General features: G+C 45.9%; 1 protein-coding gene across 2 annotated transcripts in view; it reads right to left on the bottom strand.

Moving 5' to 3' along the window:
• The window catches only part of LOC149329881 (prestin-like), an 89365-nt gene extending 77798 nt beyond the window's left edge, over positions 1-11567 (bottom strand). The window contains exon 1 of one of the 2 annotated variants that reach the window (XM_089559678.1): positions 11432-11567. The gene's annotated coding sequence lies outside the window, so the exon portion shown is untranslated. The remainder of the gene's footprint in view (positions 1-11431) is intronic. The other variant, XM_089559679.1, reaches the window with a different exon arrangement.
• Between the last annotated feature and the right edge of the window lie 253 nt (positions 11568-11820).

The raw sequence follows: 11820 nt of genomic DNA on the forward strand, positions 1-11820 counted from the left end.
TATTTATTCACGGAAACCTAAAAAACAAAATAAAGCGAACGCAAAGCCTCCACGGAGCTGGCTGAAAGGCACGTCACGCGTTGGTCGACTCCGCCCACCGTACGGGGAGAATTCAAAAATTAAAGGCGGGAGCCAGACGTAAATTCAATTTTATTAGGGAAATCGCCCACACAGGGCAATAAGTCACAGTTTCTAAGAATGCTAGGATCGTGTAGATCGAGTTCCCGTAGCAAAAAGACAAGTTCAGAATCCTCTTCAGTGCACCTTTAAGTGCCCACCGTAACTAGTGCTACTGGACGATATTCCGTGCTCAACTATGCTAAACCGTCTGGTAATTTTTGCGGCATAGTACTACCAGTGTTGGCGGATGTCGAGAAACAGGCAAATCGTGTTGAGTCGTAAAGTCATTCGTAAATATATTATTTAACTTTCCAACACTTATAGATAGGAGCTTGATTGCAGTTGCAGAGTGGTAGCTGGCTATTAGTAATAGCCATGTCAGCTTTTAGAATTTCGAAAACTCGATTACCCTCGCCATTGGAGCTCAACAAATTTGGTCAATTTCTCGCGACATTCGCAAGGCGCGCGCCTGCGCAGAGCGCCGCACAGCCACGTCCATCAAACTGCGCTATCCCGTGGTGCACGTGCCAGCCAAGTGATAGTCTCCCCCCCCCCCCCCCCCATTACCTTGAGCTGGAGCAATAAAGTGGCGAGCAGCTGGAAGCACCAAACAGCGCAGGCCGGGCACAGTTGGTCATATGGCACGTACTCCGCCGAGTGGACACGACGCTCTACAGCGACGTGTCCACGTCCACTCTACCGGCGCGCGGTCCTCGACTGACGCCAGAAATGGCCAAATATGTTGAGCCACAGTGGTCACGGTAATCGCGTGCACGAAATTCTAAAAACTGATATGGCTACTGCTGCCGGCTGGCTACAAATCTCTGATTGCAACCAGGCGCATATCGATAATAGTTCAAAGTTAACTGTTCGAATTGAGTTAAACCCTTTACTTAGGATGATCGACCTTTTTTGTGATGCCCGCCAGCACTGGCATAACGATGCCGCGAACAACATCTGTTTACCTGAAATACCCTATTTTTAAAAGTTAGTGGTGTGCTTTCGTGAAACACCAGGTACGTGTCACTGTCGATGCGTTGTCAAGGGGGAGAATGCAAAGTGAAACGTTTATATTACTATTCATAATCTTTGCCACTAATATCTGGAGTGGACATGTGAGTCGTGACGACGTGTTGCTATTTATAAATGATCCATTGAGCTTAGCGAAACGATCGGGAAAGATTCAGTACAGAGGCAGCGACGACACAACAGAGCGGAGCCACCAAACCACGCCGGCCGCCGTCTTGTCGGTTGACCTGACAACGGAAGCCATTGAGAGAAAAGCTTTGGATTCGTTTGCGTCACGTCCAATGGTGTTCCCGAAGTACAGCCTTTGTCAAAAGCTTGGAGCACAGAAGGTTTGCTTCTGAGCCACACTGCGTGATTCGTAATGCGTCTCCAGCGCTCCAAATTTCCTGAAGGTAAGAAGATTGCTGGTCCTGCCTCCTCGAATGGTCAGGACTTCTACGAATGCTTCAGGAGGACCACTGCAAGGCTTACAAGCAAACCCCCTGGGCTCTAAACATTTGACAAAGACTGTACGTTGATTACTGCTTTCTTTGTTTTAGAAAAGCACCATTTGCAAAGCTTTCTTGAGCTCCTGAACGCCGTGGAGCCATTCATAAACTTCACCTGGAAGAGGAGGCGAATAGCAGTATTTCGTTTTTGGACGTCAACGTCAAACGCGATGCTCACCGATTATGCTTCAGCGTCTTCCGAAAGCAACGCACTCGGGAAGATACGTGGATTTTGAATCGGCTCACCCTCCGGCTCACAAACGATCAGTGGTTGCCTCACTAGTCAACCGTGCACGAAATATTTCCTCGGACTCAGCAAGCCTGAAAGTGGTGAAACCGGACCTTGAGCGAAACAGCTACCCTAGAAACTTTGTCTGCAAAGTGACAAGGAAGCGCAAGCACGCGCGCGACAGACTGCCAGCAGCAAAGGCGATGAAGCGGGATGAGATCCCCTATGTGCCTCAAGTCAGCGAAACCCTTTCCCGGATCTTCAGGAAGCACGGCGTGCACATCTTACACGTGCCAACAAGCAAGCTCTGAGCCGAGCTTGTATATGTGAAGGACCGATTGCCACGTGCCAAGTTCCTTGGCGTAGTTTATCGCATCCCTTGCAGCGACTGCCCCGCTGTCCACATCAGAGAGACCGGAAACTTTCAGCGGAAACTTCCAGAATGACGTTAGGTGCAAGCACGTGTCAAAAAACGCGATTGCGCAACACGTGCAGACCACCGGCCATGAGATAGGCTGGGACGAGGCGACCATCGTGCCAACGGAAAGAAACTTCATTGCATGATTACATCTAGAGTCCTTAGTCATCCAGACGACACCGAACACGATGAACAAGAATCATCTACGGAAAAAGCTTACGTAGGATCTTGAAGACTATGTAAGCCCCTCTTTTCCGGGACAGCCTTATTGTGAACAAGGGTCCCGTGCGGGACCCGAAACGTCCTTTTTGTTTTGTTTTTTTACTTAGTCAGTGACCAAAACTTTGCCTTGTAATAGCGTCTTATAATAAAAGTCTGAACACAGTCGGACCACAAGATGAACAGTGCACGTCACCGGAAGTAGGCCTCATTAACGCTTTTACGCCCTATGTTCACAACTGTGCATAAAGCGAACTGACAGCTTTTTCTGAGGACGGGCTGCACCTAGGTGCTATTTCATTATTTAACGTAAATTTCGCAACGTTCATGTCAAAAATAAAGTTTGTGGTGTTTCATTACTTGTTCGTGTTTGTCTTTGCGCTGTGTGGTTGTGAAAAATAATGTGTTTTTTTTCCTCCACATAGCAAAACCCAGTAATAAATATTTAGCGAAAAAGTGAGAGAGGTTGCACGTCATCCGCCATTTTTGTGCAGACTTATTGTGACAGGAGTAGCAGCACCATTTTTTCCCTCCATTTCAAGCGTAATGTGCACCTTGGTAATATAAATTATTTCTACGATCATCTGGCCGCTTACTTAATAAGTCGTAGCATTTCGATGTTGCTAATTTCAGCAAATATCACTGTTTGCACTAAATTTTGCACATCCCTGCCAAAAAAAAATCAGGAGCTAGTATTTTGCGCAGGAAACCACACAAATTGTCTTTCTAAGGCCCGAACTTAGTGTTTCGGCGGGAAAATATTTCGTTTCGATAGAAACAAAACATGTCTTGTCAAAGAGCGAACAGAGGGCATAAGCGTCTGTGTCGCGTGGTCTGAACATCAGAACGTGCTAGTGTATGTAAAATTCTGAGCTCTCTAACGTAAAATTCTGGCAAATTCTGGCCGCAGTAAGAGATTCTACGTCAAAGAGTCCAAACTATCTCCAGCTTCAGTCAGCTTTCCTGTGCCTAATTGGCACTTCCTTCCAACGCTGTTATTTACACTGTTTCAGATAATTCGCATCCCTCTCATTTCCTTTTTTGCAGGCCAAGTTTAACCATGATCATATCAATGCTCTTGGTTTCGTGTCGACCTTCCATGGAACGCAAGAAAATAGCAAGCATTTCTAGGCAATGAATGCTATTCCCCGCCTACCGCCTTGCATACAGACATGTGGCAGGGTCACTAGGCTGGTGAAGAAAAACAACGATGATTGTAGCACGGAACTATTTATCGCTGAAATCTGTGCCCTCCAACTAAAACAAGCATCGGCAGTGGCGATAGCAACACATGACTTCTGCGTCGTCCGGATAGGAGTGACGGTTGCTCTATGATGAACTTCATTATTTAAAAATGAGTCAGAACTTTGAAACAAAGAACCTGCAACCTGTGGAGCAGTCCAGAGAATAGTGGGATCCGCCGCTCGAGATGGCTATCCTTCCAGAGCAACATGGTCGCGTCCATCGAACACGCCACCTATAACTAGCCTCGCTAGGCAAGCAGGAAGTGTTAAACCCGAGCAAAGGCACCAATAAGCAAGAAACACTGGAAAAAAATGCGATCTACGCCACATTTAAAGGAGCAGCCGAAGCCACAATTGCAACAGCTAGCGGTCAGTAGCACAGGTAATCGGCCCAGTACTGCAAATGCATGGTTTCACACTGGTCCTTTGTAGGACAGGTCTTTGCCAGCATGTTTCCTGTATTGGGCCAATTACCCGTGCCGATTGGGTTATTAATGCTACAGCGTTTAGGTTGTCCTCTCACACAAAATTTACGGCTTCTCTTTCATGAAATTGCCTGATTGGTCGAAAGAAGTCACGTGATATTATGACATCATCACAACTTGTTCTTATGGGTCACCCTGATTGCTTGAGAGAGGTCATGCGGCCTTGTTACGTCATCAAAACCTGCCTACTATGGCAAGTGGCAATTCGGCCACCGGACTGTGAGCAACCTGCCGGAAGGTATTTGAACATTCTAGGTGATTACTCATGCATACCATAGAAATGTATTAAAACCAATTTGCACCGGCGTTTCGGTGGGAAGGTCTCAAGAACAACATTAGGCACCCATTGTAGACACAACCCGCAGCGGTGGCTCAGTGGTTATGGTGCTCGGCTGCTGAGCCAAAAGCCGCGGATTCAGTCCTGGCCGCGGCGGTATTTCGATGGAGGCGAAACGCTGTGAGATATAAGTACTGTGAGATATAAGTGCAAGTTAAAATATCCTAAGTGGTCTAAATAATTCTGGAGCCCTCCACTACGGCGTCCGCCATAGCCTGAGTTGTTTTGGGGCGCTAAACGTCATGAACCATAAAGCATCATTCTAGACACGATAGCAGGCAACCTAAATGCTACCGTATTTGTTCTTTAAGAATGTGGTTTAGAAGGCCCCCCAAGTTTTTTGAACGACTTTCTTCGCAGTTTGGTTTCGCGAAGCGAAAAATTGCTGACTTTCATGAAAAAAAAAATTGAACGACGACATCCCAGAACAAGTATACTCCACAAGTATAGTTGCTCCTCCCGGTAGTATTGGAGTCAATAGGACCTGCCTGTAGAAATTGTATTGCGTGGCGAACACTGTTTGGAGGATTTTTGGCAAGCATTGAGCCGAAAATTTTTACAGCTTTGGGAAGCACTCGGGGCTACAGTCTTTTTCGGCATGTGCTGCCCCAGGAAGGAAAATAAAAATGCGCTGCCAGCACCAGAAAGTTGCGACATGCAGTGTTCCGTCTAACCATACGCCTTTTTCATGACTTACGAAGGAACGTGCAATGCATCACACAAGAAACAGCTGGCATATGCGTGGCGGAGAACTTTCCATTGCTTTCGGATTTTTCTGTTCGGCTGAATTCACTAAACGAAAGCGGTTGGCTTGTCTTGTCAGGCTGTGCATGTCGTACCGAAGTAGAGGTACTTGCAACTTGAAGGTTCCCGACTATAGATGAGGATAGGCCACATATGCTTATTTTCTCTCAATCCATGGTAACAGACATTACCATCGAGCATGCCGCGTCCTGTTTTCTTGTCTTTTGTCTTTACCTGCGCGTTCAAAATTCGGTATCCTGTGCCTACCTCAACCAGCCCAAAAGAAAACTTTGTTAAGATGATAGAGACGAACAAGTTTTGAATTCACCCCCCCCCCCTTTTAATCATTATCCCGACTACGCTCAATGCAGGACAAATACCCCTCCCACATATTTCCAATATGGTAGAAGCCTTTGCGCCACCTTATCTCCGTAAATATCCACATCTCACCCCGTATATCCTGACACTCTGATGCCCCTTGTTACCCTTGCCCTCTCTTGGAATCCACTCACTAACCCTAAATGACCATTGATTGCATTTCTTCGAATTACATGCTCTGCCGATGTCCATTTGTTCTTTATTTCGACTGGGAAGTCACTAACCGACGCATGGTCTACTGGTGGTAGATTTCAATCGCTGCGATTCAGCGCATGCGCTGTCGTGTCAATATTCGATGCCTCCAAATACAGCCGTATTGCCCTTTTCAAGCCCACGTGCCTCTGCCCAGTCGGTATTGCGAATGCCAGATACCAGATCCTTGTCAAGTGCGTTCGTAGCCACCCGCCAACTATTCGCGTCATTCTGCTCTTGAAAGGTGGAAAGTTGGGCGAGTAGCATCAGATTCATGGTGAAGGTAAAGAAATTTTTCACGAGGTGGGCTTATACTCTATGTTCTTACAATAAAGATTTATTGGTTGGTTGGTTGGTTGGTTTATGGGGTTTAACGTCCCAAAGCGACTAAGGATATGAGAGACGCCGTAGTGGAGGGCTCCGGAAATTTCGACCACCTGGGGTTCTTTAACGTGCACTGACATCGCACAGTACACGGGCCTCGAATTTCTCCTCCAAAGAAATTCAGCCGCCGCGGCCGGGATCGAACCCGCGTCTTTCGGGCCAGCAGCCGAGCACCATAGCCACTGAGCCACCGCGGCGGCTAATAAAGATTTATTGCCGAAATAGCGCTCATGCCGTGTCTTGCTTCTTCCTTTCGTCCTTGTGTTTCGCACTACCTTCGCCGTGAACTCCAGTTGTGTTGCGTTGGATTTAATGGCAGATACGCAGCTAAGGCCATCATGCGCCAACAATGAATTCTGGTGTTCCCCAAATCTGCTTTCGAAGTCCCCTGACTAGCCGATATACACAGTTGCATAGTCGGCACCTGGTATTGCGTAAACAACGCCTGGGATTTTCACCTTGTGTAATTCTTCTTTTACGTGCGCCAATTCTCTCCTGTGTGCGTGGATTGGCACATGCGCAGTGTGCACGTCATAACAGCATGATATACGCGCTAACGTTGCACTAACACCTGGAACGCATGGAACTGCAGCTTACTTCTAGTTACCGGTGGTCGGATGTAGCTCGGGGTGGCTGAGTTTGCGTTCTACAGAACGAATAAAATTAGCGGGATAAATGAAAAGCATATTAATTGTGCCTGGTCTTTCATGTGCCGACTGCGCAGCTGCTTGTATCGCCGAGTCAAAGGACATTGAGAAATGGTTTATGTGGGCTTAACGTCCCGAAGCAACTCAGGCTATGAGGGACGCCGTAGTGAAGGGCTGCAAGAAATGTCGACCACCTGAGGTTCTTTAACGTGCACTGACATCGCAGAGTACACAGGCCTCTAGATTTTCTTCCTTATCGAAATGCGACCGCCACGGCCGGGATCGAACTCACGTCTTTCGGGTCAGCAGCCGAGCGCCGTAATCACTGAGCCACCGCGGCGGCGGACTTCGAAAGATTTTGAGGACAGATCATTGACCTGAGGAATCAACAGGTGGCTTCGAACGCGCTTTCCGAACATTCTGTATCGATTAGCCAGAATATCGACAGGACAAAGGCGCATGTGCCTGTGATACGAAAGAACAAAGCATGACGGTCCTATATAGGGTCGTTGATTATTCAGACGACAGCGCATGCGCTTAATTGCAACGAGGGAAATCTGCGAGATATCTGGGTTTTGTAATGTGTCGTATATTTAGCGACGACACTACGTTCCTCCTTCATTGTGATCAAGGATGCTAGAGTCAAAATCTCTTGTAATCTTTCTTTTGTTTGACGCTGTTTATTTTCTGGTCACGTACCAACCCGACCAGATGGGCTTCCGTCAAACTCTTGGCTTCAAAGATAAAACTATATACTTGCCCATTGAGGAACGCTAGTAAGCTGCTATTCGTGTCCTAAGAGCACCTGTCAAATGCGCTCCAGTTCATTGTGATTATCCTAGCTGTTTCCCTCTCGTGGTCAGTACCTACGGGCACAACGTACCCTAGATAAATGTATTCTCTTATCACTATCTCGCCGCCTATCGTAGGATGTTATCCGGTTCCAGCCTTTTCAACTTTAGTTATCTTCATGGGCAATCCTAGCTCCTCGTTTTCGCTACGGAATGTTCAATAGTTAAGAATCAAGAAGATTTATGTTTAAGGTTTAGGCTGACAGAGTTTCGTTGTTTGTACGCAGAACCAGCGATACTTATAAATCCATAAAAATTAAGTCTTTTAGCCAGGGATTTTCAGGAGAAATAATTCTCAGTATTCGCAATGTGTCATTTATTATAGTCGTTTTGCAGAACTCTTTAGCATATATAGTGGCAAAAATGCAGAAAAACAGGCGCTTGCTTTTTTCCACATCTTCGCAAGACTAGGACCAAGAACCAAGCCTTATTCCAACAAGCACATCCTAGACTGCGAGTCCTTTCTGGGAGAAATGACAGTGACAGCAGAAGCTCCTTTCCTCCCATCATCTTCTGCAAGAGACACTGACCATTCCATGTAACCCCACATTCCTGTCATGTCATCATAGCGGCAAATATTCATTAGTCTAAAGTCAGGCGATCATATGATTTCAGAGTAGTGACGTCAACTAACGTTTTGTTACGGTAGACGAGCTGCCAAATACGGCGACAACGGTTACCCGTTAGCTGTGCAAAGACTGTCTACGAACTTGTTAAACTAAAGGTGACCTTAAGCCCATTGAAATTAGGTCCACAGAACGCACTTTACTATTTCAAATGTTGCATGCAGTGTTGCTGGAATATTGACACGCCGAAGCGCAGCAAAGTACTACAATGCTACATACTGCTACAGTGGCGGCATGTTGTCAGTTACGTTTAAAACAAACAATGCCAAAATTACCTCAAACGTACAGTGACCCCACTGCGACATGCTGACATAGATAGGAACGAGCTCCCATAGATTGAGCTGTGCATTAGGCCCGAACATGTCCAATACTTTCGTACAAAAACTTTGATTATTGCAAAATTATAAGGTATTGGTATGAAAATATTAAAGATAATGGTCCATTCTTCAGATACGTAGCAAAATCTTTCTTTTATAGTGCTTCCATCCCTCGCATCAAGCAGTTAAGTGTGCCATAGAAAACCATGGGAAAGGCTTTCGACGATAGCAAAACAGTTAATAGCAAAAAAAAATGCGTCTGCCGTCGGGAGATCAGCGGATATACTGATTGTTAGAGTGAAATCTTACAATATATGCAAAAACTGCTTTCAGAAAATCCTTCCCGTTCAAAAATGCTTTTGTCCAAATTATTGGGTATGATGCCGCGCTAGTGTCTGTGCGTTTACCATTATACACCAGTTACCCTCGTTAAGGGCAGCTACGTCACTTTCCGAGACTTTACGATATTCAAAGATTAGGCTGCGGGTAAAGCATGCCAAGTTTTTGGCACAAGAATCAGAAACGGTGACGAAATCAAAGATTGAATCTCAAGCTTCCACTCAGAGCACCAGAGGGGTGCGGAGAAACTTGGTGAAGACGTCACAGACAAGGACATCTCAAAACTCCCGTTGCCCTCGCCCACAACTAGCCGTGCGCTGTCAAATGTCGCCATACCAGGCTGCGCATGCTCTGCCTTCGATGGTGTTAGTTTTTTCTTCCAAAGAGAGCGTTTATGAGCTGTAAACATACCGGCACCGTAGATCACAGCAACTCCACGTGGCGGTGTCCGCTGCCCTGAAACCTGAATGCTGCCGCAGTTCTAATTGGCGATTACGTCACCGTTTCTAATGTTAGCCAAAAAATATTTCGCAAGCTTCACCTGCAAGTTCCATATATTTGACGCATATAAGGTCGTCGAATTCTAAAACCTTAGCAGTTGCTCTTTAAAGAATGCTACTGGCGGAACAGTTACTGTGACTTGTTATACTGGTCTGCTATCTTCGCGGGGACGGCGCCAGCTTGCGAAATATTTACGCCGACACGGACGGTTCAGGGCAGTTTTCTGCACATATCGCTATCAGCAAACAAGCACAGGGAAATACCTACGGAAGAAGACAGCAATAACAAAAGAAAAAATGAAAAAACGCACGGGAATATTCTATGGGTGTACAGGGTGCTGCAATATTACAGAAAACAAAGCATGAGTGTTCAATGAATGATTAATTAGCGATGATATGAGGCAAGTACACTTTCTCCTGTTTTATAACAATTTTTTACTCTTGACGTGTAATATCCGAAAGTTCACTGCACCTTCACTGCAGAAATAAACTCACAAAAAAATAATTGAGAATTTAACACTGCGTTATGTACGCGACAGCACTTTTCGGCCACTGAGATGCATTGTCCGGCAATGAGGAACTCTGTTGAGTTTTCGTATATGTTTTATATTGACATCTTATGACATTTCTTCACTGTTAACATGTATACCGGTTAACATGTGAAACATGTGTAATGGTTAAGAGATAATAGCATTAATTCAGCGATCAGCACTCTTGTCTGTTATGTCTTCCTAACCCATCTGCAGGCGATTTTCCTCCAGTTAATAAAAAAAAGGGCAGTGAACTTCAATCGCCGCAGTTTGATGTTGCCTCACTGCAAGAGGCTTGCTCAAACATCGGTTCAATCCTGACGGTGGATAAATACCCTAATTTCAACATCAGTGTGATGGTACGGGTACATTCAAAAAGCTTATATGGCTGGCTCGTTAGTGTAGGTAGTACACCCCTTACCAGCTTCAAAGACGACAGCAAAGGATCATGGGGCAAAACTTATGCGTTGTTGTACATATGTGCATAATGTTACGGTGCAAATAATTAGAGGGTAGCAAAATCACGCAAATAAGTGGTGTACCGTAACAAGACGCACACAAAAACCTGTTCATGCACACATATCCGGAGAAAATAGTTCTGAAAGAAATTATCCAGCGGGGTACTGTCCGCAACTTTATGTGTGGTGTTGCATGTGCTTCTGATTAATTTTATCTCGCTTTAAAACTTTCTGCGCCCTTAGAAAAACGCTAACTTCAGATTAATCGCTGATGCACTGTATGCATTGCCTAACGGTGAACTTCTTTATGGCATTCGGTTCGATTCGTTTTAGGGGGTTTAACGTCCCAAAGCGACTCAGGCTATGAGAAACTGCAACAGGGTAACCATGCGGGCTAGTTGGTGTCGATGAAACATAACGTAACCAGCAACGAAAAAAAAAACGCCAGTGCTGTCCGGTGTACTTTTTCTCCTGTTCCCGTTTTCGTTGCTGGCTACATTAAGCTATGCGGTACGCCGTAGTGGAGGGCTCAGGATAATTTCAACCACATGGGCTTCTTTAACGCGCTCACACATCGCATAGCACAAGGGGCTCTAGCATTTCTCCTCCATCGAAACGCGACCACTACGGCCGGGATCGAACCCGCGTCTTTCGGGTAAGTATCCGAGGACCACAACCACTGAGCCACCACGGAACATCTTTATGACATCCCTTTTTAGCACTTAGCGCGTAGAATTACTGCGACACTGCCCTCATACGCCAACAAAACGATAAAAGACGCTAATATTTATTTAAGCAGTATCTCTTTCTGTACAAGGCTAGATGCATTAGGCCATTCAAACAAGGAAGGAGATATTGAATTTCTGCACCGGATGAACTGGAGGTAGTGTACATACCAGACAGCGCCCAGAAGAGCCCTGCTTGTGTTTCCAGGAAGGCTTCTCCGCTTAACGGGACTTATATTCCACAGCAAGGTTTGGCTGAGGAAGATACGCAAACATCCGCCACTGCTTTTTTCTGCGCACATTTGTGTGCACGTATGCGGCTGACTGGTTCACTGTTTACAGGCAGGGAAAGAAGCGTGTCCCACGCACATCCAGAAAGCTGTCAGCGTTTCTATAGCGTACACAAAGGTCTTTGTTACCAACCTCATTCGTTTTCCTTCCACACGACGTAGTAGGCTTCGGCAGTTTTAGTAAAGAGCAACGCTTTCAGAAAACTGTTGCCACCGTACTACTGCTGACCACAAAGCACGCATTTCAATGGATCAAAGTGCAGAACCTCC

Source organism: Amblyomma mixtum, chromosome 9 (assembly GCF_055824585.1).
Source record: "Amblyomma mixtum isolate Tamu chromosome 9, ASM5582458v1, whole genome shotgun sequence".
NCBI classification, from domain to species: Eukaryota; Metazoa; Arthropoda; class Arachnida; order Ixodida; family Ixodidae; genus Amblyomma; species Amblyomma mixtum.